This window comes from Solanum tuberosum, unplaced genomic scaffold (assembly GCF_000226075.1).
Source record: "Solanum tuberosum cultivar DM 1-3 516 R44 unplaced genomic scaffold, SolTub_3.0 scf00087, whole genome shotgun sequence".
NCBI classification, from domain to species: Eukaryota; Viridiplantae; Streptophyta; class Magnoliopsida; order Solanales; family Solanaceae; genus Solanum; species Solanum tuberosum.
This window is the reverse complement of record NW_006239017.1, coordinates 469,895-477,259: the sequence shown is the minus strand read 5'-3', so window position 1 is coordinate 477,259 and position 7,365 is coordinate 469,895. Positions and strand designations below refer to the sequence as shown.

The following is a 7,365-nucleotide window of genomic DNA, read 5'->3' as shown; positions in this document are numbered from 1 at the left end:
CCTTCCAACAGGGGTCTATTACAATTTGCAAAATTGCAGGCTTCTTAAGTTAAACTCTATTCTATACTTCTTCTTAAGTTAAACTCTATTCTATACTTCTTCTTAAGTTAAACTCTATTCTATACTTCTTCTTAAGTTAAACTCTATTCTATACTTCTTCTTAAGTTAAACTCTATTCTATACTTCTTCTTAAGTTAAACTCTATTCTATACTTCTTCTTAAGTTAAACTCTATTCTATACTTCTTCTTAAGTTAAACTCTATTCTATACTTCTTCTTAAGTTAAACTCTATTCTATACTTCCTTCAACATTCTATAATTGGTATAATATTTTTCCTTTCTTTTTTTAACAAAAAAATTAACATCATCCAAGGATATTCAATTATGGCTAGACCTCTACTGTCCATTTTATCTAACAGTAAGATGAAAATGAAAGGATTAAGAATGCTTTGACAGTTTAAAACTCAGTTTTGAGATCTACATAAATATAATCTTTAAATTTCATAATTCAGAAAAGAGATCAGATCTTTGATATATTCAAATATATCAAGTGTCAAACCATAACTTTAAGAATTAAGAAACAAAACAAAGTAGCTACCTTGGGAAAAAAATTGCATGTTGCTGTATGTAAAGTTGAGTTCTTTCTCCTTCATAAACACCAAAAAAGAGTAAGCAAATTTTAGTTTCACATCTTCATTGTTGATGATGTTTATATTTAAATGTTGCTTCCAAGAAAAAACAGGTAATACATTTGTTGGATCTGTATTCAGCCTGCAAAATGTTGAGGGAAAAAAGTTCAATTTGGTAGATTTAAAAGCCCAATCATTTATTAACAGAGCAAAATCATTTATTAGAGTAGACATGCACAAAGGTCCATATCATATCTTTCCTTGTGAAAGGAAGGTTGATATTTGATAATGACGAACACAGTCCCTAAATGTACATGAGAAAGGAAGGAATAAAAAAAGAAAAGAAGATCAAGGAATTTAATTGAGAAGGTTCAATGAGAGAAAGAGAGGAGAAATTAGGTTCGACATGAGTAAATGAAACAACACGTGTCTTCACCGCTACAAACATACAATAGATATTTCTGAAAGGGCATTAGTATACAGGACTTTTCAGATTTCCTCCATACAAAGCTATAGGCTTTTAATAGAAGAATAGTTGAACTAAAGTAATAAATAAAAAAAATTGTAAATAAACCAAGGATTTTACTCCCTCAATGGTAGATGCTTGAACATTTTAAATAAACAAATTATTTTACCGTCTGACCCTTGACTTTATAAACTCTATTATCAATGATAACGCAGACATAATATCTTTGTCAATAGACAACAAAACAGATGAAAAAAAAAAGAAAAATCTCTGAACAGTGAAAAAGGAAACGATCAAGTTAGAAGATAAACTTACTGATGAAGGAAAGATAAAGGCATAAGAAAAACAGGATCTAACCTCTATTGCTCAAATCCTGTCCATTTCACCTTTAAACACAACTTTAGTAGAATAATCTTTGAGCATTTTAGAAAATCAGTTGATGTCTCAATAATCATATCTAGCTAGCCTCTTCATTTTACTATGATAAAATATGAGAAACAAATTTTAAGCTCAAAGACAAAATCTAATGCTAAGAGCTCCTAAATTTAAGTGCAAATAGTGAACATCTTAGAAAAGATAACTATTAGTGAAGTAAGTAAAAACTTACTGCATTTAAAAGTATGTATTGACAATACAACCAACTCTTGAAATGATTACTATTTCTATTTATCAATCAACAACGTATCTAGTACATCGGAAACATTGGAGATCAATGAAATTTCTGTATTAGCCTTTAAGTTTAATATCATAAGTGCAATTGTTCAAAAAAAAAAAAAAGAACCGCCATTCACCCAAAAACTAAGAAGGACATAAGAACTGTAGTCATAGAGAAAGGAGAACAAAAGAGGAGGCATAAACTGACGACAACTCATCCAAACCATCCCACAATGAGCCAATGTAATGGAGTTGGCGAGGATTACCTTAGAAGAGGAGAAAAATGTGTACGTACTCGCAACCCAATGCCATTTGTTGGTCGTCAAAAGTCATTAATTCTGCAAAAATACAAGTAAAATCATCGAGATATAGTAACGGGATCCAAGTTTTCAACAATCAATAGAACGGAGCTCAGCGTCGCAGTTGTGTTATACTGAGAACATATGAAAAGATTATAGAAATGAAGAAGTGGAGTCAGAAGACTAATTTTTCAAACAAATTTTGATCTTACTACTGTCAACAGAGAGAAGAGGAGAAAAATTAGTAAGCAAAAATTGATATCCTAATAAATAGAATAACATAATCATGTTAACGGGCAAATGTATATAGAACTGGACAACCAAGAATTAATAAATTCAAATATTAAAATTATATAAAGTCAAATGATCCTATAAAGGAATCCTTGACAATTATCAAAGTGAGAGCCTATAACATCAACCCCAATAAATTAGGGTAGGCTTCAGAATCTTACGGATCATGTTACTCCATTGAACATCCAATTCCCTAACTTATATAATCCACATGCACTGAAATTGTTCAATTGTATAATTTTGAACAATTTCAATCTTAAACCCCTAATTTCCATAAACTGTTGTGGGGTGGAATTTGTGTGCATATATTAATTTTTTGATTGCTTGGTAGTGATATTGGAGGAGAATTTCGCTCTAAACCCAATTTTCAAACTTTGAATATAAATTTCAAACTCCTACACAAAAATATAAAGTGAAAGCATAAGGACATAAATAAACAAACAAAAGAAAGAGTGGCAACATAAGACACCATCAATAAAAAAATTATACACTTAAAAGAGTGCAGAACATAGAAACGGCATATAGCACTATATATGGACCCGAGATCCGACACTGAAGTTTAGAAGCTATAAAAGCAGTAAAGCACAAAGAGAAGGAACCTACTCATAGTATAAAGCTCACCGGGCAAATTAACAATGGAGGAACTTGCATTAACAACGTTGGGTTTTCTGCTCTTGTGTTTTTGTGTTGAAGCATAGTACAGGAAGTACAAGGACCCAAAACAACCCTTGAATATTAGAATCAGGGACTTGATGAATATAATAAGCCTTAAAGAGATAATAGGTCATATTAGCCAGATTGAGAAACATGTAGATTTAGCTTAAATCATGAAGAAATATTTCGGCAAGGCATCCCAAACAAACAAAAATCTTGAGGAAACCTTCACAGAGAGATTTAAAGTGTCTACACAAAGAGAAGACACTCAGCAACACATGGATTCGCCATTGAAGAGTTGAGATCTACAAAGAAGAGTTGAGAAAATAGACCAAGCTTAGCAGAGGAGGAGAGAGAAATCTATAGAGAATTGTGAGATGATAGTGCAAAACTTGTACAGAAAGTGAAGCAAAATGAGACACGTGTTTATTCATCACTGGAAAAGGGCCAAATTTACTGTACAATTAGTACTACCTTTAGTACAATTAGAAGATGCAGTGTTCGTCCTTTTACTCCCATCCTCCTTTAGCCTTCTTTTGTATAAGTTAGATAATATTTCGTACAATTTGCTGAAGTCAGAGTCTAAATGATTATATGTATGTTGAAAATGTGAATACTGAACTGAAATGCTATAGATGAAAGAGTGATTTTACTTGATACAGATTTTTCAAATCCTCTCGCAATGTGATTCATCCCAACCTTATAACCCAAGAAGGAAGTCAACTTGCTGGGTTTGGTTCTATCATCCTTAGGCATCGGAAAAAAGAAAAAAAATAGATGACGGATAAGGGAAGACTTAAAATATTTACTAAAGAGTAAAAGGTGCAGAAGTTATGGAGAAGCTAAATCTCGAAACAAAAGAGTAGAAGGTTGCAAATGGTAAATTTTGCATTTATGCAGCTTCTGGTAACTATAAGATCTTGGAACATATTAGAGAACATACATATGTTAAAATGTGATAAATTCAAGAATGGAATCCTACTCTAGCTTATTGTCTTCGTTAATATTGTCTCGTATGAGTACAAAGAAACTTATGCTATCAAATAGTTTCTGGTCAATAGGTTAACCCTCGACATACGTGCTTAATGACCTTTATTGATTCATAATTGGAGAAAGAATGTGCAATTCACTCATGAATGTTCTCTTTGTATACGAATCCTTGGCAACAATTGTTTGGCATATGGAGGATGCAAGAAAGCTATCCTTATGATTCATTACTCTCTAATACTATCTCATGAATTAAATCTCATGAATTAAAACAGATTCATATAATGAAAGATCAATTCAGTCAAAATAATGTACACTTAATAAATCAATAACAGACACAAAGATAAACAATCATCAATCACTTAATCACTGGAAGGGTCTAATAAGGCCACAATTAAAAGATGGAAGTATTTCGTGAATCAAATTTGACAAATTTTACTCCAAAAGATAGATCTCATATCTTCCGTCAAAGTCGAAGCCTTAAAAGATTTTGAAAAAATCTCACCTTTGGAGCATGATCAAGATTCAGGTTCAAATCTAAAGTTCACACATATAGTTACATATCTTTTAACAACTACAAGTTCAAATTAATCCTGCAGTGTAGCACTTTAAGATATTATTAGGTGAAAAACAGAGCCCTATCCAAAAATAAAAAGATTTATACTATTTCATGATATCAAGTACCAAATATGAAAAAGGTATCAAGTGGCACACTTCTAAGTTAGTCTTGAAAGATTAAAAAACAAAGAAAAAAGGAACAAATTTCACCTAGTACCTTTGAATGTTGTTAGGAACCACGCAAGTACCAAACTTTGTCAACAATCTGCAAAATTTGCATAGCTGCAAGTGCAAACCTGCAAAGAGAATGGAAAATATGAAAAGAACTTGAAAAGGCAAAAGAATATCACAACACGCAAGAGGAAAAAGAAACAATTCTTGTTGTAGAGGTCGGCACAATTCTGACAGAAACTTGAAATTTGGTACTCAGTTTTCGAAAAATTTCTTGCGACTACAAGTGCGATTTGTTCAAAATTTTCAGAAAACTAAAGAGACGAAAAAAAGGAAAATGCGAACAACTCTTCGACGAAGCTTCTTGGAGACTAATTTGACGGAAGAAAAGAGAGAGAAGGATAAGGAAGAGAAGCCTCGAGAAATTTGGGGACTGTAAGTGAAAACCAGCTGTCTCCCACAAAGGTAAGATGCTATTACGTGTCTGTCAAAACGTGGAAAATTGGAGGGCATTGAACTAAAATACATACACGTGGCATTAAACTAAAAATAGGCCGAACTTTATTGTACAATTTATGCAACTTTTAGTACAACTGCATATAGCAGTGTTGGTACAGCCTCAAGTGCCACTTCTAATAAAGAGTAATATATATTATATATAATAATACTTTGGAGCTCGCTAGTGCCAAGACCTTTGCGTAACTTAAGGCCTAAGGTTCTCTTCCAATCCTTTTCGTGATATTAAAATACAACAAACAATACACTAAAAATTGGAGTCTAATTAGGCCAAACAATGTACTTTTTGTCTGTGTATACTTTCTTCCCACAGACCACTTGTTAATTAGCTTAGAAGGAAAAAAAGATTGAAAATGGCATTTTTGTTATTTATTGTGTTTGGTCCAAGACTCAATTATCTCAAAACTACTCGAGAGGCAATTTTGAAATCACATGTACAAATGTACTCACACGTTTCAAAATAAGTGATGTTTTAAAATTTTAAGAAGAAATTAATCTTATTCTTTTAAAATGATTCTTGTTTACGTAATCAAGAACCATTAATTAGCTTAAAAAGTATGTTTAAATTAAAAACATCATTTATTTTGAAACGAAATAAATATCAGTGGACAAATTAGTAGTCCACCAAGAACAGGCGTCTCACTTATGGGAGTAGGTATACAAGCAATGTACTACTTTAAATTCTGGTAAACATGAGTTAATATCTTCTTCTTCTTTTCTTACTTTTTTTATTTATTGATAAATTCTAATTTTTGTCTTTATGATAATATTTGACTAACCACACTATTTTATTTCTTTGTTTGTGAATGATTATAAAAAAATTAATTGGAAGAATATTTATGTGTTTGACCCCAAAAAATAATTAAACTCATACATGAGGGAGCATATTACAGACTTATAATTATAATGTGAATATATAAATAGATAAATAAACATGTCTCATCCTTTTAATGACATAAACATATGGATGAGTACTCATAGAAAAAGAAAAAAAACACTCCGTATGAGTAACATTTTGCAAAAAATAATCTCTTATGATCATTCTCAAATTCAACAAAAAAAAAATGATTTTTGTAGGTATTTTACATGTAAAATAAAAAAAATTATAATTTTTTTTAATAAAAAAACTGCAAAATCAAATTTCTTTAAAATTGTGACTTCTAGAATATTCCTTTAATATAAGCAAGTTAGAGGAATATGATTGATTGTGAAATGCCCGGTAGTCTCTATTTTATTTTGTGAAAAGGTCCAAAGAAGATTCTAGAAACTTTATAATTTATTTTATATTTTATTTCATTATCTATTGGTCGATAATGATTTTTATTGTTATTTTCATTCCCGAATATCACTTTTTCACTGATAATTTTCTACCGTAGAAAATTTAACTTGATTTAATAGAGGTATATTTAATTAATTTCAGTTGGTCAGAAGTATTTTTAGATATTTTTAATTGATCAAGAACATGTTTTTAAATTATATTAGTGCGATGATACTACTACTGTTGTTGTTGTTATTATTATTATATTTCTCTTTACTTAACCAATTGAACTTAAATACACTTCTAAATTCTCGCCAAGTCTAGGAGTGTTTTCAACAATTCTCTTTCGATTTTTTATTAAGAATCTCTTATAGGAGTTTGACACCACTTGCGCATGCTATGTCAATAGTAAACCAGGAGTGTATCTAAGTTTAATTAGTCAAGTAAATGAGTGTTTTTAATACTATCAATACTTTGGAAACAAAACTAATAATTTACACCATATTCAAGGTTGTTTTCAATACTTTCCTTTCTTTTTCTTTTTTTTTAAGAGAGTGAAATTTAAAATGGTAAAAAATACTACTAATAATAAAAAAGTTGACATGGTGACAACTAAATATTTATCAGCAGTAATTTAGGGCATCACGTATGAGAACAACATTTTTCATCCGACGTGTACGACTGCTACTGGCGCCATGACTGATGACTTGCATCGTTGCCACAGTGATAATAATCTGTTTCTACGCGGTATTTCAAGAATTCTTACGCGGTTTATGTGTATTGATTTTGGGTAAATCAAGTCACATCACTTATGTCACTTTCTAGGATGTTTCCTGTTTAGTATCTATGGAAAATCCCCCATTTCTCATTCAATAAAAGGGTT

At 30.9% G+C, this 7,365-nt stretch overlaps 1 long non-coding RNA gene across 5 annotated transcripts in view; it reads right to left on the bottom strand.

The window, feature by feature from the left end:
* Positions 1 to 5,334, bottom strand: part of LOC102605398 (uncharacterized) — a 6,749-nt gene extending 1,415 nt beyond the window's left edge. The window contains exons 1-6 of one of the 5 annotated variants that reach the window (XR_001473446.1): positions 4,755 to 5,333; positions 3,467 to 3,739; positions 3,219 to 3,297; positions 2,960 to 3,105; positions 2,015 to 2,086; positions 598 to 770 (exon numbers count right to left, since the gene is read on the bottom strand). This is a non-coding gene — a long non-coding RNA (uncharacterized lncRNA). Of the gene's footprint in view, positions 1 to 597; positions 771 to 2,014; positions 2,087 to 2,941; positions 3,298 to 3,466; positions 3,740 to 4,754 lie in introns of all 5 variants that reach the window. The other 4 variants (XR_001473448.1, XR_001473445.1, XR_001473447.1 and 1 more) reach the window with 4 other exon arrangements.
* Positions 5,335 to 7,365: the final 2,031 nt, after the last annotated feature.